Below are 27446 nucleotides of genomic sequence, written 5' to 3' on the forward strand. Positions count from 1 at the left end.
TGGACACACTGTACTGCATTACAGGTGGTGCCAGTGCACTCTCTGCACTCACTGCACAGCATCCCCAGTGGTGCCAGTGCATTCACTGGACTCACTGGACTGCATCACCAGTGGTGCCAGTGCACTCTCTGGACTCACTGCACTGCATCCCCAGTGGTGCCAGTGCACTCTCTGGACTCACTGCAGTGCATCCCCAGTGGTGCCAGTGCAGTCTCTGGACTCACTGCAGTGCATCCCCAGTGGTGCCAGTGCACTCTCTGGACTCACTGTGGGAGTGTGATGGCCTTGGAAGGTGCTTTCTCGTACAATGTCTCGTCATCATTGGAGTATTACTAGGAGTATTGAGATGAGGCCTAGGGTTAGTAGTATGGATGAGTTGTAGTGGAATCACATGATTAATCCTGAGGTTGTGAGTAGGACGGCGGCTGCCCCGAAGATTGGTCAAGGGCTTGGGTCAACTATGTGGTATGAGTGTGCTTGGTGTGCCATTAGATGTTTTCTTGTAAGTATAGGCTTAGAAGGAGCACGAAGACGTAGGCCTGGATTATGGCTACTGCTACTTCTAGGATGGTTAGGAGTAGTAGGATGATTATTGTTAGGATGGATACTGCAGGAAGGGTGGGTATTAATGCAATGGAGGCTGTAGAGATGAGTTGGATGAGTAAGTGTCCTGCTGTAAGGTTGGCTGTAAGGCGGACTCCGAGGGCTAGGGGGCGGATTAGTAGGCTGGTTGTTTCGATCAGGATTAGTGCGGGGATTAGGGGTGTAGGGGTACCTTCGGGTAATAGGTGGGCTAAAGAGGCTGATGGTTGGTTTCGTAGGCCTGTTAGTAGTGTGGCGAGCCATAGTGGGAAGGCTAGGGCTATGTTCATAGATAGTTGGGTGGTTGGGGTGAATGTATATGGAAGGAGGCCTAGAAGGTTGATTGTAAGAAGTATGATTATTAGGGATGTAAATATTATGGCTCATTTGTGGCCATTTTTGTTGAGTGGGACTATTAGTTGTTTTGTGATTAGGTGAAGGAGTCATGTTTGGATAGTAGAAAGGCGGTTGTTGATTCATCGGTTGTTTGGGGACGGGAATAGTAGGGCTGGGAAGAGTAGGGATAGTAGGATTAAGGGGATGCCAAATAGATTGGGGCTGGAAAATTGGTCAAAGAAGCTTAGGTTCATGGTCAGGATCATGGTGTGGGTTTGGTAGTGAGGGAGGTCTTATTTGATGGGGGGTTGGTTGTGGTGAAGGCTAGTAGTTTTGGTTGGATGAGGAGTGCTAGGGTTAATCAGGTTATAATTATGATTGAAAATCATGGTGCGGGGTTAAGCTGTGGCATATCGTTAAGGAGGGGGAAGTCCCTCTTTGGCTAGCTTAAAAGGCTAGTGCTGTTGCATAGCTTCTTAATGATTAGGATGATGATAGAAGGGACGATCAGGCCTCGAAATGTGGGAGTGGGGTTGATTCTACTACAATGGGTATGTAGCTGTGATTAGCCCCGCAAATTTCTGAGCATTGTCCGTAAAAAATCCCAGGCCGAGTGGTAATGAATGAAGTTTGGTTTAGTCGGCCTGGGATTGCGTCTGTTTTAACTCCGAGCGTTGGGACTGCTCAGGAGTGGAGTACGTCTCCTGCAGTAATGATTACGCGGATGGGGGATTCTATTGGGATAACTACGCGGTGGTCAACTTCTAGCAGTCGGAAGTGGCCGTTGGGTAAGTCTGGGGTGGGCACTATGTAGGAGTCGAATGATAGGTCTTTGAAGTCTGTGTATTCGTAGCTTCAGTATCATCGGTGGCCGATGGCTTTTAGGGTGAGGTCTGGTTCATCGATTTCGTCCATTATGTAGAGGATTTGTAGGGATGGGAGGGCGAGGAGTACCAGGACGATAGCAGGTAGGATTGTCCAGATCAGCTCTACTTCTTGGGCGTCTACAGCATTGGACGAGAGTTTTTCTGTTAGTATGTGGGCTAAAAGGTAGAGAACTAGGCTGCAGATAGCTAGGGCAACGATTAGGGCGTGGTCGTGGAATTCAACGAGTTCTTCTATGATGGGTGATGAGGCGTCTTGGAATCCTAGTTGGGAGTGGTTGGCCACATGAGATGTACAGGATTTTTACCTGTGATTTAGTCTTGACAAGGCTATGTAATTGGTTTACTAACGTCTCATAAGAAAGAAGCATGAGCGGTTAATGCAGTTGGCTTGAAACCAGCATGTGAGGGTTCGATTCCTTCCTTTCTTGTACTTGGACGAAGGCCGGTTCCTCGAAAGTATGGTATGGGGGAGGGCAGCCGTGGATTCATTCAACGTTTGTGGTAGTTAGTTCTGGTTGTAGGACTTTTCGTTTGGCCGAAAAGGCTTCTCAGATGATGAATATTAGTATGATTACGGCTACTATTGAGATTAGGGAGCCGATGGAGGAAATGGTGTTTCATAGTGTGTAGGCGTCGGGATAGTCCGAGTATCGTCGGGGTATTCCTGCTAGGCCTAGGAAGTGCTGGGGGAAGAACGTTAGGTTTACTCCTGTAAATATTACCCCGAAGTGGGCTTTTGCTCATGTTTGGTGTAGGGTAAACCCAGTGAGTAGTGGCAATCAGTGAGTAAATCCTGCTAGAATGGCAAAGACGGCGCCTATGGATAGGACGTAGTGGAAGTGGGCAACTACGTAGTACGTGTCGTGCAGGGCGATGTCTAGGGAAGAGTTTGCAAGAACGATTCCTGTTAATCCTCCGATGGTAAATAGGAAGATAAATCCTAGAGCTCATAGTATTGGGGGGGTCTCATTTGATTGTTCCTCCGTGCAGGGTGGCTAGTCAGCTAAATACTTTGATTCCGGTAGGGATGGCAATGATTATAGTGGCTGATGTAAAGTAGGCTCGGGTATCAACGTCTATTCCTACTGTAAACATGTGGTGAGCTCAGACGATGAATCCTAGGAAGCCGATGGATAGTATGGCTCAGACTATTCCCATGTAGCCGAAGGGCTCCTTTTTGCCTGAGTAGTACGTGACTACGTGTGAGATGATTCCGAACCCCGGTAGGATCAGAATATAGACTTCTGGGTGTCCGAAGAATCAGAATAGGTGTTGGTACAGGATTGGGTCTCCTCCTCCAGCGGGGTCGAAGAAGTGGTGTTTAGGTTTCGATCAGTTAGTAATATTGTAATACCGGCGGCGAGTACGGGGAGTGATAGAAGGAGTAGGATGGCGGTAATTAGTACGGATCAGACAAATAGTGGGGTTTGGTATTGTGACAGTGCGGGGGGTTTTATGTTGATGGCTGTGGTGATAAAGTTGATGGCCCCAAGGATGGAGGAGATACCGGCTAAGTGGAGTGAGAAGATAGCCAGGTCTACTGAAGCTCCGGCGTGGGCAAGGTTACCTGCTAGGGGAGGGTAGACAGTTCAGCCTGTGCCGGCGCCAGCTTCTACAGTGGATGAGGCTAGTAGGAGGAGGAATGATGGGGGGAGGAGTCAAAAGCTTATGTTGTTTATTCGCGGGAATGCTATGTCGGGGGCACCGATTATGAGGGGGACTAATCAGTTGCCGAATCCTCCGATCATGATGGGTATGACTATAAAGAAGCTTATTACAAAGGCGTGAGCGGTAACGATTACATTGTAAATTTGGTCGTCGCCTAGGAGAGTTCCTGGTTGTCCTAGTTCTGCGCGGATTAATAGGCTGAGTGCGGTGCTGACTATTCCTGCTCATGCCCCGAAGATGAGGTACAGGGTGCCAATATCCTTATGGTTAGTGGAAAATAGTCATCGGTTGATGAAGGTGACGGGTGAGATGGCTGAGTGTTGAAGCGTTAGGCTGTAGTCCTTTTTACAGAGGTTTAATTCCTCTTCTTATCGGCTCTGTAGTGAAATTCATGTTGAGTTGCAAGCTCATCGATGCGCACTAGGGTGCGTCAGGGTCTTTGTAGGCAGAAGCCAATTGGTTTAGGCATTTAGCTGTTAACTAGAGTTTTGTGGGATCGAAGCCCATCTGTCTAGGGAGGCTTTAGCTTAATTAAAGCGTCTGACTTGCATTCAGAAGATACAGGTTAATATTCTGTAAGTCTTAATGTGCAGAAACTAAGAGGGTTTAACTCTTATTTAAGGCTTTGAAGGCCTTCGGTTTGGGGTGTTATCCTAAGTTTCTAGACAATGGCATGTATTATTGGGGACAGGGGAAGTAAGAGGATTGATAGTGAGGCAAGGACCGCAGTAGGTGTGCTTGGGGCTTTGCTAGTGTATCATTGTTTTATGTGGTTAGAGGAGTTGGGGGGAAGGGTAATTGTTGAGTGGTATGCGAGGCGTAGGTAGAAGAAGAGGCTGAGCAGTGATAGCATGGCAATTGCCATGGCTGCTGGTGTTATTTCCTGTTTAGTTAGTTCTTGGATGATAAGTCACTTTGGTATAAAGCCTGTTAATGGGGGGAGGCCTGCTAGGGATAAAAGTACTAGTATTAGGGTGGCGTTTAGCACTGGGGTTTTTGTTCATGAGGTTGTGATCATGGATAGGTTAAGGGCTTTGATTTTGTTAAGGGCTAGGAATACGGCTGATGTTATGATTGTGTATAGGTAGAAGGTAAGTAAGGCCAATTTGGGGCTGTAAACTAGGATGATGGCGATTCAGCCTAAGTGGGAGATGGACGAGAAGGCTAGGATTTTGCGTGTTTGTGTTTGGTTCAGTCCTATTCAGCCTCCTAGTGCTGTTGAGGCTAGGGCCATGGCGGTGAGTAGAGCTGGGTCGAGGGATTTGGATGTTAGTAGGAGCAGGGTTAGTGGGGGGAATTTTATGAGGGTCGAGAGTAGCAGGGCTGTTATTAGTGGCGATCCTTGTAGTACTTCTGGGAATCAGAAGTGAAATGGCACTAGGCCCAGTTTAATAGCGATTGCTGCTGTCAGTAGTAGACAGGAGGTTGGGTGGTTTATTTGTGTGATGTCTCATTGGCCGGTGACTCAGGCATTGGTTATGCTAGAGAATAGGACCAGGGCGGAAGCAGCTGCTTGGGTTAGGAAGTATTTCGTTGCGGCTTCTACTGCTCGTGGGTGGTGGGATTTGGCAATTAGGGGAATGATGGCTAGTGCGTTGATCTCCAGTCCTGTCCAGGCCAGAACTCAGTGGTTGCTGGAAATTGTGATTGTGGTGCCCAAGATGAGGCTGAAGGTTATGATTGGGGTCGCGTAAGGGTTCATTAGTAGAGGAGGGGGTTAAACCATCATTTTCGGGGTATGGGCCCGATAGCTTGATTAGCTGACTCTACTAGAAAATAATATAAGGGAAGTATGGAGAATTTTGATTTCTCTTGTGTGGGTTCAATTCCTACTTTTCTAAGGTCAACAGGAAATGAGAGGGCTGTTATACCTCTATGTTCACTTTATCATAGTGACCCTTTGTAGTTCAGGCACATTTCCTTATGTAAGGAGGTAGGCCTGCATAGCAGATAGGTATGCTGATGTGTCAGAGGCACAGAGCTAGTGTGAGGGGTAGGAAGTTTTTTCATAGTAGGTGCATTAGTTGGTCATATCGGAATCGTGGGTATGAAGCTCGGACCCATAAGAAACCAGAAGATAGTAGGAGGACTTTTGTGGCTAGGATGACGGGGAATAGTTCTGTGGGTGGCCCTAGGGCGCTTGGGTTTAGGAATATGATGGCTGTAAGTGTATTTATTAGCATAATGTTCGCATATTCAGCTAGGAAGAATAAGGCGAAGGGTCCTGCGGCGTATTCAACGTTAAACCCTGAGACTAGCTCAGATTCACCCTCTGTGAGGTCAAAAGGAGCTCGGTTTGTCTCTGCTAGGGTGGATACGTATCATATTATTGCTAGGGGTCATGAGGAGAAAATGAAGTATAGAGGCTCCTGTGCGACGGCAAAGGAGCTGAGTGTGTAGCTTCCGCTTAGTATGATTATTGATAGCAGGATTATGGCCAGTGTCACTTCGTATGAAATGGTCTGTGCTACTGCCCGTAGGGCTCCGATTAGTGCGTATTTTGAGTTCGAGGCTCAGCCTGATCATAGGACTGAGTAGACGGCTAGGCTTGACATGGCTATTAGGAAGAGAACTCCGAGGTTTAGATCTGCTAGGGGAAATGGGAGTGGTAGTGGTGCTCAAGTGGTGAGGGCTAGGACAAGGGCTAGTATTGGTATCAGAATGAATAGAAGTGGGGAAGAGGTAGAGGGTCGGATGGGCTCTTTGGTAAATAGTTTCAGTCCGTCCGCAAATGGTTGAAGTAGGCCAAAAGGCCCGACAACGTTAGGGCCTTTGCGGGATTGTATGTAGCTTAGGATTTTCCGTTCTGCTAGGGTTAGGAAGGCTACGGCAATCAGGATTGGGATGATGTATAGGAGGGATATAACGAGGCAGCTTAGTGTTGTTATTTGAATCATGGGTGAAGCTAGGGAGAGGATTTGAACCTCTGGGGAAAGGGCTTAAGCCTTCTGCACTTGCCGGGCTCTGCCACTCTAGCTGGTCCTTTTCTAGGATTGAAAGTGGTGGGGGAAGGCCCTCTTCACGGTTTAGTTGGTTTCACTGCTTAGAGGGGGGGGGCGTGCTTGTGGTATTGGCCCCACTTTCCCGGTCCTTTCGTACTGGGGAGAGTGTGTCATAGATAGAAACCGACCTGGATTGCTCCGGTCTGAACTCAGATCACGTAGGACTGTTAATCGTTGAACAAACGAACCCTTAATAGCGGCTGCACCATTAGGATGTCCTGATCCAACATCGAGGTCGTAAACCCCCCTGTCGATATGGGCTCTTGAGGGGGATTGCGCTGTTATCCCTGGGGTAGCTTGGTCCATTAATCAATTATATTGGGTCTGGTCACTGTTAGCACTTTGAGGGGTAGCTCTAGGTAAAGAGGTATGGTCTTGTTTTTGGAGGATTTGTTCTCCTCCAAGGTCGCCCCAACCGAAAAATATCGACCAGGCTCTGCGATGGTAGTGGCCCCAGTGCGGTTGATTGAGGATTCGCGGTGGTCGTTGATTTTTAAGTTCCACAGGGTCTTCTCGTCTTATGTTCACATCCCCGCTTTTGCACGGGGAGATCAATTTCACTGATTATCTGTGAGAGACAGTTAAGACCTCGTTTAGCCATTCATACAAGTCTCGATTTATGGGACAATTGATTGCGCTACCTTTGCACGGTTAGGATACCGCGGCCGTTAAACCTAAGTCACCGGGCAGGCATCACCTTCAATACTTGTTTAATTTGCTGAAGGCTATGTTTTTGGTAAACAGTCGGGCCTTATTAATTTGCCGAGTTCCTTTCACAGATTTTAATCGCTCTTATAGGCGCTCCTGAGTCGGGTTAACAGGGTTAGTTAATACGTGGTCTTGTAGGGGTTTTTGTATCTGTCTAGGTCTGTTAATAATGTTTCTATGTAAGCTTGCGCCGTTAGAGGGGTGTGGCCCTGTACATGAGGGGCCTAGGATGATTCCTAGGATTGTTATGAGGATGGCAGCGGTTTTGGTGATAAGGGGTATGGTTATTGGGGGGGTTTTGGTTGGTGTGATGAAAGAGGTAATGATTATTCCTGCTGTAATGCTGCCTAGGGCGAGTCGGGTTAGGGGGGCGGTGATTAGTGGGTTGTTTTCGTTTATTGATACTATTGGGGGGATTCGGGTTTGTCCAGCTTGGACTAGGATGGTTATGCGGATGCTGTAGGTTGCGGTGAATGCTGTGGCTATAAGGGTTAGGAGTAGGGCTCAAGTATTTAGGTATGATGTGTTTAAGCTTTCGATGATGAGGTCTTTTGAGTAGAATCCGGCTAGGAATGGGGTTCCTATCAGCGCCAGGTTTCCGATGGTTAGGCAGGAAGTAGTGACTGGGAGTATTTTCTGTAGGCCTCCTATCTTTCGGATATCTTGTTCTCCGTTTAGGTTGTGGATGATAGACCCTGAGCATAGGAATAGTATGGCTTTAAAGAAGGCATGGGTTGAGATGTGTAGGAAGGCTAGTTGTGGGAGGTTTAGTCCGATAGTGACTATTATTAGTCCTAGTTGGCTGGATGTTGAGAAAGCAATGATTTTTTTGATGTCATTTTGGGTTAGGGCGCATGTGGCAGCGAATAGGGTTGATAGAGCACCTAGGCATAGGCAGGCAGTTAGGGCTGTCTGGTTGGTGGCTAGCAGGGGGTGCATGCGGATGAGCAGGAAGATTCCGGCTACTACTATGGTACTGGAGTGCAGTAGGGCTGATACTGGGGTGGGGCCTTCTATTGCTGCGGGCAGTCATGGGTGGAGTCCAAATTGGGCGGATTTTCCTGCGGCTGCGAGGATTAATCCTATGAGGGGGAGGATTGGGGTTTGGTGGGGGTGTACGGCTTGTTGGATCTCTCAGGTGTTGAATGTTGAAGCTAGTCATGCTATGCTCAGGATCAGTCCGATGTCTCCGATTCGGTTGTAGATTACGGCTCGTAGGGCGGCGGTGTTGGCATCTGCTCGGCCTTGTCATCAGCCGATGAGAAGGAAGGACATGATTCGTACTCCTTCCCAGCCTACGAATAGGAGGAATATGTTGTTTGCGGTTGTTAGGAGGAGTATGGCGACTAGGAATGTCAGTAGGTAGGTGAAAAATTTTGTTACGTATGGCTCTGAGGCCATGTATCATATGGCGAATTGTAGGATTGATCATGTTCCAAATAGGGCGATTGGAAGAAATGTTATTGAGTATTGGTCTATTTTTAGGCTCAGGGGGATTTTAAAGTTTATAATGAATTTTCACTCCCAGTGGCAGGTGACAGATTCTACTCCCGAGTAGATGAATGCGGTTGTAGGGGCTAGGCTAATTAGGAATGCGGTTTTAACAGCGCGGGTGGTGGCTTGTGGGGTGTTTTTAAAGTTTTTAAATAGAAATGGCAGGATGATTGGGGTTAGGAGGATTGTCAGCGTGAGTAGTGTGAGGGAGTTGATTAGTAGTGTGGGGTTCACTACTTTTACTTGGATTTGCACCAAGATGGGTGGTTCCTAAGACCAGTGGATTGCTGTTATCCTTTAAAAGTAAGGGGGCTGAGGTTTTAGGCTCAGATGTAAGAGTTAGCAGCTCTTGTTGGTTAAACCCTCCCCTCGGCAGGTAAGAAGGTTTGAACTTCTATTCTTAGAATCACAGTCTAATGTTTGGTTTAAACTATACTTGCATGAGGGGATTCCGGAGATCAGTTCGGGTTTGAGGATTAGGAGGAATATTGGGATAATGTGGAGTGTTATGAGCGGGTGTTCTCGCGTGGTTGAGTTTTGCATAGGTGTGATGTGGGAGGGGATTGAGCCTCGTTGGGTCATTAGTAGTATGAATAAGGTGTAGGAGGCGGTTAGTAGGGTTGCGATTCCTGTTAGGATGATCGTGAAGGCAGATCAGTTGAATAAGGTGATTATAATGGTTAGCTCTGCTATGAGGTTTGTTGTTGGGGGTAAGGCTATGTTTGTTAGATTGGCCAGCAATCATCAGGTAGCTATGAGTGGTAGGAGAGGTTGTAGGCCTCGTGTGAGTAGTAGAATTCGGCTGTGCGTACGTTCATAGTTTGTGTTGGCTAGGCAGAATAGTATGGAGGAAGTTAGTCCATGGGAAATTATTAGGATCATTGCCCCTGAGAATGATCAGTGGGTTTGGATTATTCCTGCGGCGATAACTAGGCCTATGTGGCTAACGGATGAATAAGCGATTAGTGATTTTAGGTCTGTCTGTCGTAGGCAGATTGAGCTAGTCATTAGGGCGCCTCATAGGGCCAGGGTTAGGAAGGGGTAGTGCAGGAGGTTGGACAGTGGGCCCATAAATAGAGTGACTCGTATAATTCCGTATCCTCCTAGCTTTAGTAGTAGGGCGGCGAGGAGTATTGAGCCTGCGATGGGTGCTTCTACGTGGGCTTTTGGCAGTCAGAGGTGTAGGCCGTATAGTGGGGCTTTTACTATGAATGCTATGAGCAGTGCTAGACCTGATAGTATTCCTGTCCATGAGGTGGATAGGGTTGGGTGGGTTAGTTGTAGGGTTGGCAGGTGCAGGGTGCCAATTTTCACGTATAGGTGTATGATTGTGATTAGCAGGGGTAGAGAGCTTACTGGCGTGTAGAATAGCAGGTAGATGCCAGCGCTTAGGCGTTCTGGTTGGTTCCCCCATCGGGTGATTAAGATTAGGGTGGGAATGAGGGTTGCTTCAAATGAGATGTAAAATAGTGCTAGTTCTGTGGTGGAAAAGGCTAGTAGGATGAATGGCTGGACTGCGACTAAGGTTGAGATAAAGATTCGTTTGCGTTGTAGGGGTTCTTGTTGCAGGTGGTTTTGGCTTGCTATGATTATGAGTGGGAGTAGTCAGCAGGATAGTACTAGGAGGGGGGATGAGATTTGGTCAATTCCTGTTCAGTTGGATAAAAATTTGTAGGGGTAGTAGGTTGGGATTAATCACTGTAGGCTTAGGGCAGCGATTAGGAGGCTGTATAAGGTGGTGTTAGTCCATAGAAATTTTGGTGGAGACAGCAGGGCTGTTGGAAGAAGTATGATTGTGGGTAGGATGATTTTTAGCATTGCAGGAGGTTTAGGTTGTGTAGATGGTCGGAGCCATGTGTGCGGGTGGAGGCTACTAGGATGGCCAGGCCTGTGCCCGCCTCACACGCTGAGAAGGTTAGCATGAGAATTGGTACCATGGTGAATGAGGAGACTTGGTTTTCGATGGATCATATTGATAGGCCTACGAATATCGATAATATTATGCTTTCAAGGCATAGTAGGGCGGATACTAGGTGGGTTCGGTGGAAGGCTAGCCCTAGTCCGCTGAAAATGAAGGCTGAGTAGAAGCTTAAATGTAGGGGCGACATAAGAAAGTTACAGGGTTGGCTGTAATCTGCTGGGTCGAAACCAGCTATCTTTTTGGTTAGACTAACTTTCTGTTATTCTGCTCATTCTAGGCCCCCTTGAATTCACTCGTAGGCCAGTCCGAGTGTTAGGAGAAGGAGGATCACTACAGTTCAGGTGAGGGTCATTAGGGGGGATTGGAGTTGGACGGCTCATGGCAGGGGGAGTAGGAGGGCGATTTCTAGGTCGAATAGGACGAACAGGATGGCTACTGAGGAAGAATCGGACTGAGAATGGTAATCGAGCAGATCCAAGTGGGTCGAATCCACATTCGTACGGTGAGAGTTTCTCTGAGTCGGGGTTTATTTGGGCGAGTCAGAAGTTTAATGCGGTTAGGGCGGCGCTTAGGATTGATGATAGGGCGAATATGAACATGAGTGTGTTCATTGCTCTCCTCTGGGTTTATACCAGATTCTAGAGATTGGAAGTCAATTGTAATTAATATACTAGAAGAGCAAGATCCTCATCAGTAGATGGTTATGTAGAGGAATAGTCAGATGACGTCTACGAAGTGTCAGTATCAGGCTGCTGCCTCGAATCCGAAGTGGTGGTCTGATGTAAAGTGGAACTTGATCAGTCGGAAGAGGCAGACGGTCAGGAAGGAGGATCCGATGATTACGTGGAGTCCATGGAATCCAGTGGCAACGAAGAAGGTAGATCCGTAGACGCTATCGGCGATTGAGAATGGGGCTTCGTGGTATTCTATTGCTTGTAGGGCTGTGAAGTAGAATCCCAAGAGGATCGTTAGGGTTAGGGCGTGGATGGCATGTTTTCGGTTTCCTTCTGTGATGCTGTGGTGGGCTCACGTTACGGTAACGCCTGAGGCTAGTAGGATGGCTGTGTTTAGTAGGGGGACTTCTATCGGGTTGAGTGGTTTAATTCCTGTTGGGGGTCATTGGCCTCCTAGTTCTGGGGTTGGGGCCAGGCTCGAGTGGAAGAACGCTCAGAAGAACCCTAAGAAGAAGAATGCTTCGGATGTGATGAAAAGGATTATGCCGTATCGTAGGCCTTTTTGGACTGTGGGAGTGTGATGGCCTTGGAAGGTGCTTTCTCGTACAATGTCTCGTCATCATTGGAGTATTACTAGGAGTATTGAGATGAGGCCTAGGGTTAGTAGTATGGATGAGTTGTAGTGGAATCACATGATTAATCCTGAGGTTGTGAGTAGGGCGGCGGCTGCCCCGAAGATTGGTCAAGGGCTTGGGTCAACTATGTGGTATGAGTGTGCTTGGTGTGCCATTAGATGTTTTCTTGTAAGTATAGGCTTAGAAGGAGCACGAAGACGTAGGCCTGGATTATGGCTACTGCTACTTCTAGGATGGTTAGGAGTAGTAGGATGATTATTGTTAGGATGGATACTGCAGGAAGGGTGGGTATTAATGCAATGGAGGCTGTAGAGATGAGTTGGATGAGTAAGTGTCCTGCTGTAAGGTTGGCTGTAAGGCGGACTCCGAGGGCTAGGGGGCGGATTAGTAGGCTGGTTGTTTCGATCAGGATTAGTGCGGGGATTAGGGGTGTAGGGGTACCTTCGGGTAATAGGTGGGCTAAAGAGGCTGATGGTTGGTTTCGTAGGCCTGTTAGTAGTGTGGCGAGCCATAGTGGGAAGGCTAGGGCTATGTTCATAGATAGTTGGGTGGTTGGGGTGAATGTATATGGAAGGAGGCCTAGAAGGTTGATTGTAAGAAGTATGATTATTAGGGATGTAAATATTATGGCTCATTTGTGGCCATTTTTGTTGAGTGGGACTATTAGTTGTTTTGTGATTAGGTGAAGGAGTCATGTTTGGATAGTAGAAAGGCGGTTGTTGATTCATCGGTTGTTTGGGGACGGGAATAGTAGGGCTGGGAAGAGTAGGGATAGTAGGATTAAGGGGATGCCAAATAGATTGGGGCTGGAAAATTGGTCAAAGAAGCTTAGGTTCATGGTCAGGATCATGGTGTGGGTTTGGTAGTGAGGGAGGTCTTATTTGATGGGGGGTTGGTTGTGGTGAAGGCTAGTAGTTTTGGTTGGATGAGGAGTGCTAGGGTTAATCAGGTTATAATTATGATTGAAAATCATGGTGCGGGGTTAAGCTGTGGCATATCATTAAGGAGGGGGAAGTCCCTCTTTGGCTAGCTTAAAAGGCTAGTGCTGTTGCATAGCTTCTTAATGATTAGGATGATGATAGAAGGGACGATCAGGCCTCGAAATGTGGGAGTGGGGTTGATTCTACTACAATGGGTATGTAGCTGTGATTAGCCCCGCAAATTTCTGAGCATTGTCCGTAAAAAGTCCCAGGCCGGGTGGTAATGAATGAAGTTTGGTTTAGTCGGCCTGGGATTGCGTCTGTTTTAACTCCGAGCGTTGGGACTGCTCAGGAGTGGAGTACGTCTCCTGCAGTAATGATCACGCGGATGGGGGATTCTATTGGGATAACTACGCGGTGGTCAACTTCTAGCAGTCGGAAGTGGCCGTTGGGTAAGTCTGGGGTGGGCACTATGTAGGAGTCGAATGATAGGTCTTTGAAGTCTGTGTATTCGTAGCTTCAGTATCATTGGTGGTCGATGGCTTTTAGGGTGAGGTCTGGTTCATCGATTTTGTCCATTATGTAGAGGATTTGTAGGGATGGGAGGGCGAGGAGTACCAGGACGATAGCAGGTAGGATTGTCCAGATCAGCTCTACTTCTTGGGCGTCTACAGCATTGGACGAGAGTTTTTCTGTTAGTATGTGGGCTAAAAGGTAGAGAACTAGGCTGCAGATAGCTAGGGCAACGATTAGGGCGTGGTCGTGGAATTCAACGAGTTCTTCTATGATGGGTGATGAGGCGTCTTGGAATCCTAGTTGGGAGTGGTTGGCCACATGAGATGTACAGGATTTTTACCTGTGATTTAGTCTTGACAAGGCTATGTAATTGGTTTACTAACGTCTCATAAGAAAGAAGCATGAGCGGTGAATGCAGTTGGCTTGAAACCAGCATGTGAGGGTTCGATTCCTTCCTTTCTTGTACTTGGACGAAGGCCGGTTCCTCGAAAGTATGGTATGGGGGAGGGCAGCCGTGGATTCATTCAACGTTTGTGGTAGTTAGTTCTGGTTGTAGGACTTTTCGTTTGGCCGAAAAGGCTTCTCAGATGATGAATATTAGTATGATTACGGCTACTATTGAGATTAGGGAGCCGATGGAGGAAATGGTGTTTCATAGTGTGTAGGCGTCGGGATAGTCCGAGTATCGTCGGGGTATTCCTGCTAGGCCTAGGAAGTGCTGGGGGAAGAACGTTAGGTTTACTCCTGTAAATATTACCCCGAAGTGGGCTTTTGCTCATGTTTGGTGTAGGGTAAACCCAGTGAGTAGTGGGAATCAGTGAGTAAATCCTGCTAGAATGGCAAAGACGGCGCCTATGGATAGGACGTAGTGGAAGTGGGCAACTACGTAGTACGTGTCGTGCAGGGCGATGTCTAGGGAAGAGTTTGCAAGAACGATTCCTGTTAATCCTCCGATGGTAAATAGGAAGATAAATCCTAGAGCTCATAGTATTGGGGGGGTCTCATTTGATTGTTCCTCCGTGCAGGGTGGCTAGTCAGCTAAATACTTTGATTCCGGTAGGGATGGCAATGATTATAGTGGCTGATGTAAAGTAGGCTCGGGTATCAACGTCTATTCCTACTGTAAACATGTGGTGAGCTCAGACGATGAATCCTAGGAAGCCGATGGATAGTATGGCTCAGACTATTCCCATGTAGCCGAAGGGCTCCTTTTTGCCTGAGTAGTACGTGACTACGTGTGAGATGATTCCGAACCCCGGTAGGATCAGAATATAGACTTCTGGGTGTCCGAAGAATCAGAATAGGTGTTGGTACAGGATTGGGTCTCCTCCTCCAGCGGGGTCGAAGAATGTGGTGTTTAGGTTTCGATCAGTTAGTAATATTGTAATACCGGCGGCGAGTACGGGGAGTGATAGAAGGAGTAGGATGGCGGTAATTAGTACGGATCAGACAAATAGTGGGGTTTGGTATTGTGAGAGTGCGGGGGGTTTTATGTTGATGGCTGTGGTGATAAAGTTGATGGCCCCAAGGATGGAGGAGATACCGGCTAAGTGGAGTGAGAAGATAGCCAGGTCTACTGAAGCTCCGGCGTGGGCAAGGTTACCTGCTAGGGGAGGGTAGACAGTTCAGCCTGTGCCGGCGCCAGCTTCTACAGTGGATGAGGCTAGTAGGAGGAGGAATGATGGGGGGAGGAGTCAAAAGCTTATGTTGTTTATTCGCGGGAATGCTATGTCGGGGGCACCGATTATGAGGGGGACTAATCAGTTGCCGAATCCTCCAATCATGATGGGTATGACTATAAAGAAGCTTATTACAAAGGCGTGAGCGGTAATGATTACATTGTAAATTTGGTCGTCGCCTAGGAGAGTTCCTGGTTGTCCTAGTTCTGCGCGGATTAATAGGCTGAGTGCGGTGCCGACTATTCCTGCTCATGCCCCGAAGATGAGGTACAGGGTGCCAATATCCTTATGGTTAGTGGAAAATAGTCATCGGTTGATGAAGGTGACGGGTAAGATGGCTGAGTGTTGAAGCGTTAGGCTGTAGTCCTTTTTACAGAGGTTTAATTCCTCTTCTTATCGGCTCTGTAGTGAAATTCATGTTGAGTTGCAAGCTCATCGATGCGCACTAGGGTGCGTCAGGGTCTTTGTAGGCAGAAGCCAATTGGTTTAGGCATTTAGCTGTTAACTAGAGTTTTGTGGGATAGAAGCCCATCTGTCTAGGGAGGCTTTAGCTTAATTAAAGCGTCTGACTTGCATTCAGAAGATACAGGTTAATATTCTGTAAGTCTTAATGTGCAGAAACTAAGAGGGTTTAACTCTTATTTAAGGCTTTGAAGGCCTTCGGTTTGGGGTGTTATCCTAAGTTTCTAGACAATGGCATGTATTATTGGGGACAGGGGAAGTAAGAGGATTGATAGTGAGGCAAGGACCGCAATAGGTGTGCTTGGGGCTTTGCTAGTGTATCATTGTTTTATGTGGTTAGAGGAGTTGGGGGGAAGGGTAATTGTTGAGTGGTATGCGAGGCGTAGGTAGAAGAAGAGGCTGAGCAGTGATAGCATGGCAATTGCCATGGCTGCTGGTGTTATTTCCTGTTTAGTTAGTTCTTGGATGATAAGTCACTTTGGTATAAAGCCTGTTAATGGGGGGAGGCCTGCTAGGGATAAAAGTACTAGTATTAGGGTGGCGTTTAGCACTGGGGTTTTTGTTCATGAGGTTGTGATCATGGATAGGTTAAGGGCTTTGATTTTGTTAAGGGCTAGGAATACGGCTGATGTTATGATTGTGTATAGGTAGAAGGTAAGTAAGGCCAATTTGGGGCTGTAAACTAGGATGATGGCGATTCAGCCTAAGTGGGAGATGGACGAGAAGGCTAGGATTTTGCGTGTTTGTGTTTGGTTCAGTCCTATTCAGCCTCCTAGTGCTGTTGAGGCTAGGGCCATGGCGGTGAGTAGAGCTGGGTCAAGGGATTTGGATGTTAGTAGGAGCAGGGTTAGTGGGGGGAATTTTATGAGGGTCGAGAGTAGCAGGGCTGTTATTAGTGGCGATCCTTGTAGTACTTCTGGGAATCAGAAGTGAAATGGCACTAGGCCCAGTTTAATAGCGATTGCTGCTGTCAGTAGTAGACAGGAGGTTGGGTGGTTTATTTGTGTGATGTCTCATTGGCCGGTGACTCAGGCATTGGTTATGCTAGAGAATAGGACCAGGGCGGAAGCAGCTGCTTGGGTTAGGAAGTATTTCGTTGCGGCTTCTACAGCTCGTGGGTGGTGGGATTTGGCAATTAGGGGAATGATGGCTAGTGCGTTGATCTCCAGTCCTGTCCAGGCCAGAACTCAGTGGTTGCTGGAAATTGTGATTGTGGTGCCCAAGATGAGGCTGAAGGTTATGATTGGGGTCGCGTAAGGGTTCATTAGTAGAGGAGGGGGTTAAACCATCATTTTCGGGGTATGGGCCCGATAGCTTGATTAGCTGACTCTACTAGAAAATAATATAAGGGAAGTATGGAGAATTTTGATTTCTCTTGTGTGGGTTCAATTCCTACTTTTCTAAGGTCAACAGGAAATGAGAGGGCTGTTATACCTCTATGTTCACTTTATCATAGTGACCCTTTGTAGTTCAGGCACATTTCCTTATGTAAGGAGGTAGGCCTGCATAGCAGATAGGTATGCTGATGTGTCAGAGGCACAGAGCTAGTGTGAGGGGTAGGAAGTTTTTTCATAGTAGGTGCATTAGTTGGTCATATCGGAATCGTGGGTATGAAGCTCGGACCCATAAGAAACCAGAAGATAGTAGGAGGACTTTTGTGGCTAGGATGACGGGGAATAGTTCTGTGGGTGGCCCTAGGGCGCTTGGGTTTAGGAATATGATGGCTGTAAGTGTATTTATTAGCATAATGTTCGCATATTCAGCTAGGAAGAATAAGGCGAAGGGTCCTGCGGCGTATTCAAAGTTAAACCCTGAGACTAGCTCAGATTCACCCTCTGTGAGGTCAAAAGGAGCTCGGTTTGTCTCTGCTAGGGTGGATACGTATCATATTATTGCTAGGAGTCATGAGGAGAAAATGAAGTATAGAGGCTCCTGTGCGACGGCAAAGGAGCTGAGTGTGTAGCTTCCGCTTAGTATGATTATTGATAGCAGGATTATGGCCAGTGTCACTTCGTATGAAATGGTCTGTGCTACTGCCCGTAGGGCTCCGATTAGTGCGTATTTTGAGTTCGAGGCTCAGCCTGATCATAGGACTGAGTAGACGGCTAGGCTTGACATGGCTATTAGGAAGAGAACTCCGAGGTTTAGATCTGCTAGGGGAAATGGGAGTGGTAGTGGTGCTCAAGTGGTGAGGGCTAGGACAAGGGCTAGTATTGGTATCAGAATGAATAGAAGTGGGGAAGAGGTAGAGGGTCGGATGGGCTCTTTGGTAAATAGTTTCAGTCCGTCCGCAAATGGTTGAAGTAGGCCAAAAGGCCCGACAACGTTAGGGCCTTTGCGGGATTGTATGTAGCTTAGGATTTTCCGTTCTGCTAGGGTTAGGAAGGCTACGGCAATCAGGATTGGGATGATGTATAGGAGGGATATAACGAGGCAGCTTAGTGTTGTTATTTGAATCATGGGTGAAGCTAGGGAGAGGATTTGAACCTCTGGGGAAAGGGCTTAAGCCTTCTGCACTTGCCGGGCTCTGCCACTCTAGCTGGTCCTTTTCTAGGATTGAAAGTGGTGGGGGAAGGCCCTCTTCACGGTTTAGTTGGTTTCACTGCTTAGAGGGGGGGGGCGTGCTTGTGGTATTGGCCCCACTTTCCCGGTCCTTTCGTACTGGGGAGAGTGTGTCATAGATAGAAACCGACCTGGATTGCTCCGGTCTGAACTCAGATCACGTAGGACTGTTAATCGTTGAACAAACGAACCCTTAATAGCGGCTGCACCATTAGGATGTCCTGATCCAACATCGAGGTCGTAAACCCCCCTGTCGATATGGGCTCTTGAGGGGGATTGCGCTGTTATCCCTGGGGTAGCTTGGTCCATTAATCAATTATATTGGGTCTGGTCACTGTTAGCACTTTGAGGGGTAGCTCTAGGTAAAGAGGTATGGTCTTGTTTTTGGAGGATTTGTTCTCCTCCAAGGTCGCCCCAACCGAAAAATATCGACCAGGCTCTGCGATGGTAGTGGCCCCAGTGGGGTTGATTGAGGATTCGCGGTGGTCGTTGATTTTTAAGTTCCACAGGGTCTTCTCGTCTTATGTTCACATCCCCGCTTTTGCCCTGGGGATGCACTGCAGTGAGTCCAGAGAGTGCACTGGCACCACTGGGGATGAACTGCAGTGAGTCCAGAGATTGCACTGGCACCACCGGGGATGCAGTGCAGTGAGTCCAGAGACTTCACTGGCACCACCGGGAATGCAGTGCAGTGAGTGCAGAGAGTGCACTGGCACCACTGGGGATGCAGTGCAGTGAGTCCAGAGAGTGCACTGGCACCACTGGGGATGCACTGCAGTGAGTCCAGAGAGTGCACTGGCACCACTGGGGATGCACTGCAGTGAGTCCAGAGAGTGCACTGGCACCACTGGGGATGCACTGCAGTGAGTCCAGAGAGTGCACTGGCACCACTGGGGATGAACTGCAGTGAGTCCAGAGATTGCACTGGCACCACTGGGGATGCAGTGCAGTGAGTCCAGAGACTTCACTGGCACCACTGGGAATGCAGTGCAGTGAGTCCAGAGAGTGCACTGGCACCACCGGGGATGCACTGCAGTGAGTCCAGAGAGTGCACTGGCACCACTGGGGATGCACTACAGTGAGTCCAGAGATTGTACCATCACCACTGGGGATGCAGTGCAGTGAGTCCAGAGAGTGCACTGGCACCACTGGGGATGCACTGCAGTGAGTCCAGAGAGTGCACTGGCACCACTGGGGATGCACTTCAGTGAGTCCAGAGAGTGCACTGACACCACTGGGGATGCAGTGCAGTGAGTCCAGAGAGTGCACTGGCACCACTGGGGATGCAGTTCAGTGAGTCCAGAGAGTGCACTGGCACCACTGGGGATGCAGTCCAGTGAGTCCAGTGAGTGCACTGGCACCACTGGGGATGCTGTGCAGTGAGTGCAGAGAGTGCACTGGCACCACCGGGGATTCACTGTAGTGAGTCCAGAGAGTGCACTGGCACCACCTGTGATGCAGTACAGTGAGTCCAGTGAGTGCACTGGCACCACTGGGGATGCAGTGCTGTGACTCCGGAGAGCGCACAGGCACCACTGGGGATGCAGTGCAGTCAGTCCAGTGAGTGCACTGACACCACTGGGGATGCACTTCAGTGACTCGAGAGAGTGCACTGGCACCACTGGCGATGCACTGCAGTGAGTCCAGAGACTGCATTGGCACCACTGGGGATGCACTGCAGTGAGTCCAGAGAGTGCACTGGCACCACTGGGGATGCAGTGCAGTGAGTCCAGAGAGTGCACTGGCACCACTGGGGATGCAGTGCAGTGAGTCCAGAGAGTGCACTGGCACCACTGGGGATGCACTGCAGTGAGTCCAGAGAGTGCACTGGCACCACTGGGGATGCAGTGCAGTGAGTCCAGAGAGTGCACTGGCACCACTGGGGATGCAGTGCAGTGAGTCCAGAGAGTGCACTGGCACCACTGGTGATGCAGTCCAGTGAGTCCAGTGAATGCACTGGCACCACTGGGGATGCTGTGCAGTGAGTGCAGAGAGTGCACTGGCACCACCTGTAATGCAGTACAGTGTGTCCAGTGAGTGCACTGGCACCACTGGGGATGCAGTGCTGTGACTCCGGAGAGCGCACTGGCACCACTGGGGATGCAGTGCAGTCAGTCCAGTGAGTGCACTGGCACCACTGGGGATGCAGTGCAGTGAGTGCAGAGAGTGCAATGGCACCAATGGGGATGCACTTCAGTGAGTCCAGAGAGTGCACTGGCACCACTGGGGATGCAGTGCAGTGAGTCCAGAGAGTGCACTGGCACCACTGGGGATGCCCTGCAGTGAGTCCAGAGAGTGCACTGGCACCACTGGGGATGCAGTGCAGTGAGTCCAGAGAGTGCACTGGCACCACTGGGGATGCACTGTAGTGAGTCCAGCGTGTGCACTGGCACCACTGTGGATGCAGTACAGTGAGTCCAGAGAGAGCACTGGCACCACTGGGGATGCACTACAGTGAGTCCAGAGAGTGCACTGGCACCACTGGGGATGCAGTGCAGTGAGTCCAGAGAGTGCACTGGCACCACTGGGGATGCAGTGCTGTGACTCCAGAGAGCGCACTGGCACCACTGGGGATGCAGTGCAGTGAGTGCAGAGAGTGCACTGGCACCACTGGGGATGGGTTTCAAGCCAACTGCATTAACCGCTCATGCTTCTTTCTTATGAGACGTTAGTAAACCAATTACATAGCCTTGTCAAGACTAAATCACAGGTAAAAATCCTGTACATCTCATGTGGCCAACCACTCCCAACTAGGATTCCAAGAACCAGGAGGTTCGGTGAAAATAGGGCTAGTGCTATTAGAGGGGTGATTATTAGGGTAAGCCCTAAGCTGTCTTTCATGGAGAAGTGTGGGTGGAATGGGATTTTGTCGCAGTCTGATACGATTCCTAGTGGGTTATTTGAGCCTGATTCGTGTAGGAAGGTTAGGTGGACTAGGGTGATTCCTGCAATTAGGAAGGGCAGTAGGAAGTGGATGGCGAAGAATCGGGTTAAGGTTGGATTGTCTACTGAGAATCCTCCTCAGGCTCATTCTACTAGAGTTTGCCCAATGTACGGGATGGCTGAGAATAGGTTGGTGATTACGGTGGCCCCTCAGAATGACATTTGTCCTCATGGTAGGACATACCCTACGAAGGCAGTTGCTATTAGGGTGAGTAGGAGGATTACTCCTGTGTTTCAGGTTTCTTTGTATAGGTAGGAGCCGTAGTAGAGGCCTCGTCCGATGTGTAAGTAGATGCAGATAAAGAAGAGCGAAACACCATTGGCGTGGAGGTTGCGGATGAGCCATCCGTACTGGACGTCTCGGCATGTGTGAGCTACTGAGGAGAAGGCGAGTGAAGTGTCTGCGGTGTAGTGTATGGCTAGTAGCAGGCCTGTTAGGATTTGTGTGGCTAAGCAGATGGCTAGAAGGGAGCCGAAGTTTCATCAGGCAGAGATGTTGGAGGGGGCAGGTAGGTCGATTAGGGAGTTGTTGATTATTTTTAGTAGGGGATGGGATTTGCGGATGTTAGAGGCCATTAGTGAGTCTGTGTGTTATTAGGATTATTACCAGGATGGAGAGGGCGAAGGATCCTAGGTAGGCCTTAATTAGCCCTGTGTGTATTGAGGTTGCGGCTTTGCTTGCGGCTACTTGTAGTTCAGCAAGGCCCTCTGGCCCTATTTTTTTGAGTCAGGAGAGGTCGATCAAGTGTAGGGCAATGTTTTGTCCCTTTTCTAGTAGGTTTTTGGAGAAGAATCGGTGTACTAGGGGGTTGAAGTACCCTAATGCAGAGGAGAAGTTTATGAGGGGGTTTGGTTTGGGGTGAGTGAGGGTGTGTGTTATGTTCGATAGTTCTAGGGCTAGGATGATTCCTAGGATTGTTATGAGGATGGCAGCGGTTTTGGTGATAAGGGGTATGGTTATTGGGGGGGTTTTGGTTGGTGTGATGAAAGAGGTAATGATTATTCCTGCTGTAATGCTGCCTAGGGCGAGTCGGGTTAGGGGGGCGGTGATTAGTGGGTTGTTTTCGTTTATTGATACTATTGGGGGGATTCGGGTTTGTCCAGCTTGGACTAGGATGGTTATGCGGATGCTGTAGGTTGCGGTGAATGCTGTGGCTATAAGGGTTAGGAGTAGGGCTCAAGTATTTAGGTATGATGTGTTTAAGCTTTCGATGATGAGGTCTTTTGAGTAGAATCCGGCTAGGAATGGGGTTCCTATCAGCGCCAGGTTTCCGATGGTTAGGCAGGAAGTAGTGACTGGGAGTATTTTCTGTAGGCCTCCTATCTTTCGGATATCTTGTTCTCCGTTTAGGTTGTGGATGATAGACCCTGAGCATAGGAATAGTATGGCTTTAAAGAAGGCATGGGTTGAGATGTGTAGGAAGGCTAGTTGTGGGAGGTTTAGTCCGATAGTGACTATTATTAGTCCTAGTTGGCTGGATGTTGAGAAAGCAATGATTTTTTTGATGTCATTTTGGGTTAGGGCGCATGTGGCAGCGAATAGGGTTGATAGAGCACCTAGGCATAGGCAGGCAGTTAGGGCTGTCTGGTTGGTGGCTAGCAGGGGGTGCATGCGGATGAGCAGGAAGATTCCGGCTACTACTATGGTACTGGAGTGCAGTAGGGCTGATACTGGGGTGGGGCCTTCTATTGCTGCGGGCAGTCATGGGTGGAGTCCAAATTGGGCGGATTTTCCTGCGGCTGCGAGGATTAATCCTATGAGGGGGAGGATTGGGGTTTGGTGGGGGTGTACGGCTTGTTGGATCTCTCAGGTGTTGAATGTTGAAGCTAGTCATGCTATGCTCAGGATCAGTCCGATGTCTCCGATTCGGTTGTAGATTACGGCTCGTAGGGCGGCGGTGTTGGCATCTGCTCGGCCTTGTCATCAGCCGATGAGAAGGAAGGACATGATTCGTACTCCTTCCCAGCCTACGAATAGGAGGAATATGTTGTTTGCGGTTGTTAGGAGGAGTATGGCGACTAGGAATGTCAGTAGGTAGGTGAAAAATTTTGTTACGTATGGCTCTGAGGCCATGTATCATATGGCGAATTGTAGGATTGATCATGTTACAAATAGGGCGATTGGAAGAAATGTTATTGAGTATTGGTCTATTTTTAGGCTCAGGGGGATTTTAAAGTTTATAATGAATTTTCACTCCCAGTGGCAGGTGACAGATTCTACTCCCGAGTAGATGAATGCGGTTGTAGGGGCTAGGCTAATTAGGAATGCGGTTTTAACAGCGCGGGTGGTGGCTTTTGGGGTGTTTTTAAAGTTTTTAAATAGAAATGGCAGGATGATTGGGATTAGGAGGATTGTCAGCGTGAGTAGTGTGAGGGAGTTGATTAGTAGTGTGGGGTTCACTACTTTTACTTGGATTTGCACCAAGATGGGTGGTTCCTAAGACCAGTGGATTGCTGTTATCCTTTAAAAGTAAGGGGGCTGAGGTTTTAGGCTCAGATGTAAGAGTTAGCAGCTCTTGTTGGTTAAACCCTCCCCTCGGCAGGTAAGAAGGTTTGAACTTCTATTCTTAGAATCACAGTCTAATGTTTGGTTTAAACTATACTTGCATGAGGGGATTCCGGAGATCAGTTCGGGTTTGAGGATTAGGAGGAATATTGGGATAATGTGGAGTGTTATGAGCGGGTGTTCTCGCGTGGTTGAGTTTTGCATAGATGTGATGTGGGAGGGGATTGAGCCTCGTTGGGTCATTAGTAGTATGAATAAGGTGTAGGAGGCGGTTAGTAGGGTTGCGATTCCTGTTAGGATGATCGTGAAGGCAGATCAGTTGAATAAGGTGATTATAATGGTTAGCTCTGCTATGAGGTTTGTTGTTGGGGGTAAGGCTATGTTTGTTAGATTGGCCAGCAATCATCAGGTAGCTATGAGTGGTAGGAGAGGTTGTAGGCCTCGTGTGAGTAGTAGAATTCGGCTGTGCGTACGTTCATAGTTTGTGTTGGCTAGGCAGAATAGTATGGAGGAAGTTAGTCCATGGGAAATTATTAGGATCATTGCCCCTGAGAATGATCAGTGGGTTTGGATTATTCCTGCGGCGATAACTAGGCCTATGTGGCTAACGGATGAATAAGCGATTAGTGATTCTAGGTCTGTCTGTCGTAGGCAGATTGAGCTAGTCATTAGGGCGCCTCATAGGGCCAGGGTTAGGAAGGGGTAGTGCAGGAGGTTGGACAGTGGGCCCATAAATAGAGTGACTCGTATAATTCCGTATCCTCCTAGCTTTAGTAGTAGGGCGGCGAGGAGTATTGAGCCTGCGATGGGTGCTTCTACGTGGGCTTTTGGCAGTCAGAGGTGTAGGCCGTATAGTGGGGCTTTTACTATGAATGCTATGAGCAGTGCTAGACCTGATAGTATTCCTGTCCATGAGGTGGATAGGGTTGGGTGGGTTAGTTGTAGGGTTGGCAGGTGCAGGGTGCCAATTTTCACGTATAGGTGTATGATTGTGATTAGCAGGGGTAGAGAGCTTACTGGCGTGTAGAATAGCAGGTAGATGCCAGCGCTTAGGCGTTCTGGTTGGTTCCCCCATCGGGTGATTAAGATTAGGGTGGGAATGAGGGTTGCTTCAAATGAGATGTAAAATAGTGCTAGTTCTGTGGTGGAAAAGGCTAGTAGGATGAATGGCTGGACTGCGACTAAGGTTGAGATAAAGATCCGTTTGCGTTGTAGGGGTTCTTGTTGCAGGTGGTTTTGGCTTGCTATGATTATGAGTGGGAGTAGTCAGCAGGATAGTACTAGGAGGGGGGATGAGATTTGGTCAATTCCTGTTCAGTTGGATAAAAATTTGTAGGGGTAGTAGGTTGGGATTAATCACTGTAGGCTTAGGGCAGCGATTAGGAGGCTGTATAAGGTGGTGTTAGTCCATAGAAATTTTGGTGGAGACAGCAGGGCTGTTGGAAGAAGTATGATTGTGGGTAGGATGATTTTTAGCATTGCAGGAGGTTTAGGTTGTGTAGATGGTCAGAGCCATGTGTGCGGGTGGAGGCTACTAGGATGGCCAGGCCTGTGCCCGCCTCACACGCTGAGAAGGTTAGCATGAGAATTGGTACCATGGTGAATGAGGAGACTTGGTTTTCGATGGATCATATTGATAGGCCTACGAATATCGATAATATTATGCTTTCAAGGCATAGTAGGGCGGATACTAGGTGGGTTCGGTGGAAGGCTAGCCCTAGTCCGCTGAAAATGAAGGCTGAGTAGAAGCTTAAATGTAGGGGCGACATAAGAAAGTTACAGGGTTGGCTGTAATCTGCTGGGTCAAAACCAGCTATCTTTTTGGTTAGACTAACTTTCTGTTATTCTGCTCATTCTAGGCCCCCTTGAATTCACTCGTAGGCCAGTCCGAGTGTTAGGAGAAGGAGGATCACTACAGTTCAGGTGAGGGTCATTAGGGGGGATTGGAGTTGGACGGCTCATGGCAGGGGGAGTAGGAGGGCGATTTCTAGGTCGAATAGGACGAACAGGATGGCTACTGAGGAAGAATCGGACTGAGAATGGTAATCGAGCAGATCCAAGTGGGTCGAATCCACATTCGTACGGTGAGAGTTTCTCTGAGTCGGGGTTTATTTGGGCGAGTCAGAAGTTTAATGCGGTTAGGGCGGCGCTTAGGATTGATGATAGGGCGAATATGAACATGAGTGCGTTCATTGCTCTCCTCTGGGTTTATACCAGATTCTAGAGATTGGAAGTCAATTGTAATTAATATACTAGAAGAGCAAGATCCTCATCAGTAGATGGTTATGTAGAGGAATAGTCAGATGACGTCTACGAAGTGTCAGTATCAGGCTGCTGCCTCGAATCCGAAGTGGTGGTCTGATGTAAAGTGGAACTTGATCAGTCGGAAGAGGCAGACGGTCAGGAAGGAGGATCCGATGATTACGTGGAGTCCGTGGAATCCAGTGGCAACGAAGAAGGTAGATCCGTAGACGCTATCGGCGATTGAGAATGGGGCTTCGTGGTATTCTATTGCTTGTAGGGCTGTGAAGTAGAATCCCAAGAGGATCGTTAGGGTTAGGGCGTGGATGGCATGTTTTCGGTTTCCTTCTGTGATGCTGTGATGGGCTCACGTTACGGTAACGCCTGAGGCTAGTAGGATGGCTGTGTTTAGTAGGGGGACTTCTATCGGGTTGAGTGGTTTAATTCCTGTTGGGGGTCATTGGCCTCCTAGTTCTGGGGTTGGGGCCAGGCTCGAGTGGAAGAACGCTCAGAAGAACCCTAAGAAGAAGAATGCTTCGGATGTGATGAAAAGGATTATGCCGTATCGTAGGCCTTTTTGGACTGTGGGAGTGTGATGGCCTTGGAAGGTGCTTTCTCGTACAATGTCTCGTCATCATTGGAGTATTACTAGGAGTATTGAGATGAGGCCTAGGGTTAGTAGTATGGATGAGTTGTAGTGGAATCACATGATTAATCCTGAGGTTGTGAGTAGGGCGGCGGCTGCCCCGAAGATTGGTCAAGGGCTTGGGTCAACTATGTGGTATGAGTGTGCTTGGTGTGCCATTAGATGTTTTCTTGTAAGTATAGGCTTAGAAGGAGCACGAAGACGTAGGCCTGGATTATGGCTACTGCTACTTCTAGGATGGTTAGGAGTAGTAGGATGATTATTGTTAGGATGGATACTGCAGGAAGGGTGGGTATTAATGCAATGGAGGCTGTAGAGATGAGTTGGATGAGTAAGTGTCCTGCTGTAAGGTTGGCTGTAAGGCGGACTCCGAGGGCTAGGGGGCGGATTAGTAGGCTGGTTGTTTCGATCAGGATTAGTGCGGGGATTAGGGGTGTAGGGGTACCTTCGGGTAATAGGTGGGCTAAAGAGGCTGATGGTTGGTTTCGTAGGCCTGTTAGTAGTGTGGCGAGCCATAGTGGGAAGGCTAGGGCTATGTTCATAGATAGTTGGGTGGTTGGGGTGAATGTATATGGAAGGAGGCCTAGAAGGTTGATTGTAAGAAGTATGATTATTAGGGATGTAAATATTATGGCTCATTTGTGGCCATTTTTGTTGAGTGGGACTATTAGTTGTTTTGTGATTAGGTGAAGGAGTCATGTTTGGATAGTAGAAAGGCGGTTGTTGATTCATCGGTTGTTTGGGGACGGGAATAGTAGGGCTGGGAAGAGTAGGGATAGTAGGATTAAGGGGATGCCAAATAGATTGGGGCTGGAAAATTGGTCAAAGAAGCTTAGGTTCATGGTCAGGATCATGGTGTGGGTTTGGTAGTGAGGGAGGTCTTATTTGATGGGGGGTTGGTTGTGGTGAAGGCTAGTAGTTTTGGTTGGATGAGGAGTGCTAGGGTTAATCAGGTTATAATTATGATTGAAAATCATGGTGCGGGGTTAAGCTGTGGCATATCATTAAGGAGGGGGAAGTCCCTCTTTGGCTAGCTTAAAAGGCTAGTGCTGTTGCATAGCTTC

At 48.4% G+C, this 27446-nt stretch overlaps 1 long non-coding RNA gene across 1 annotated transcript; it reads left to right on the forward strand.

Annotated features, from left to right (window-relative positions):
* Nucleotides 1–275: 275 nt before the first annotated feature.
* On the forward strand, nt 276–27446 carry LOC308191491. Its single transcript, XR_013948047.1, has 3 exons — nt 276–680; nt 12095–12253; nt 26574–27446. It is a non-coding gene; the product is annotated as an uncharacterized lncRNA (long non-coding RNA).

Source organism: Anser brachyrhynchus, assembly GCF_964034855.1.
Source record: "Anser brachyrhynchus genome assembly, chromosome: 3".
In the NCBI taxonomy this organism is placed as follows: Eukaryota; Metazoa; Chordata; class Aves; order Anseriformes; family Anatidae; genus Anser; species Anser brachyrhynchus.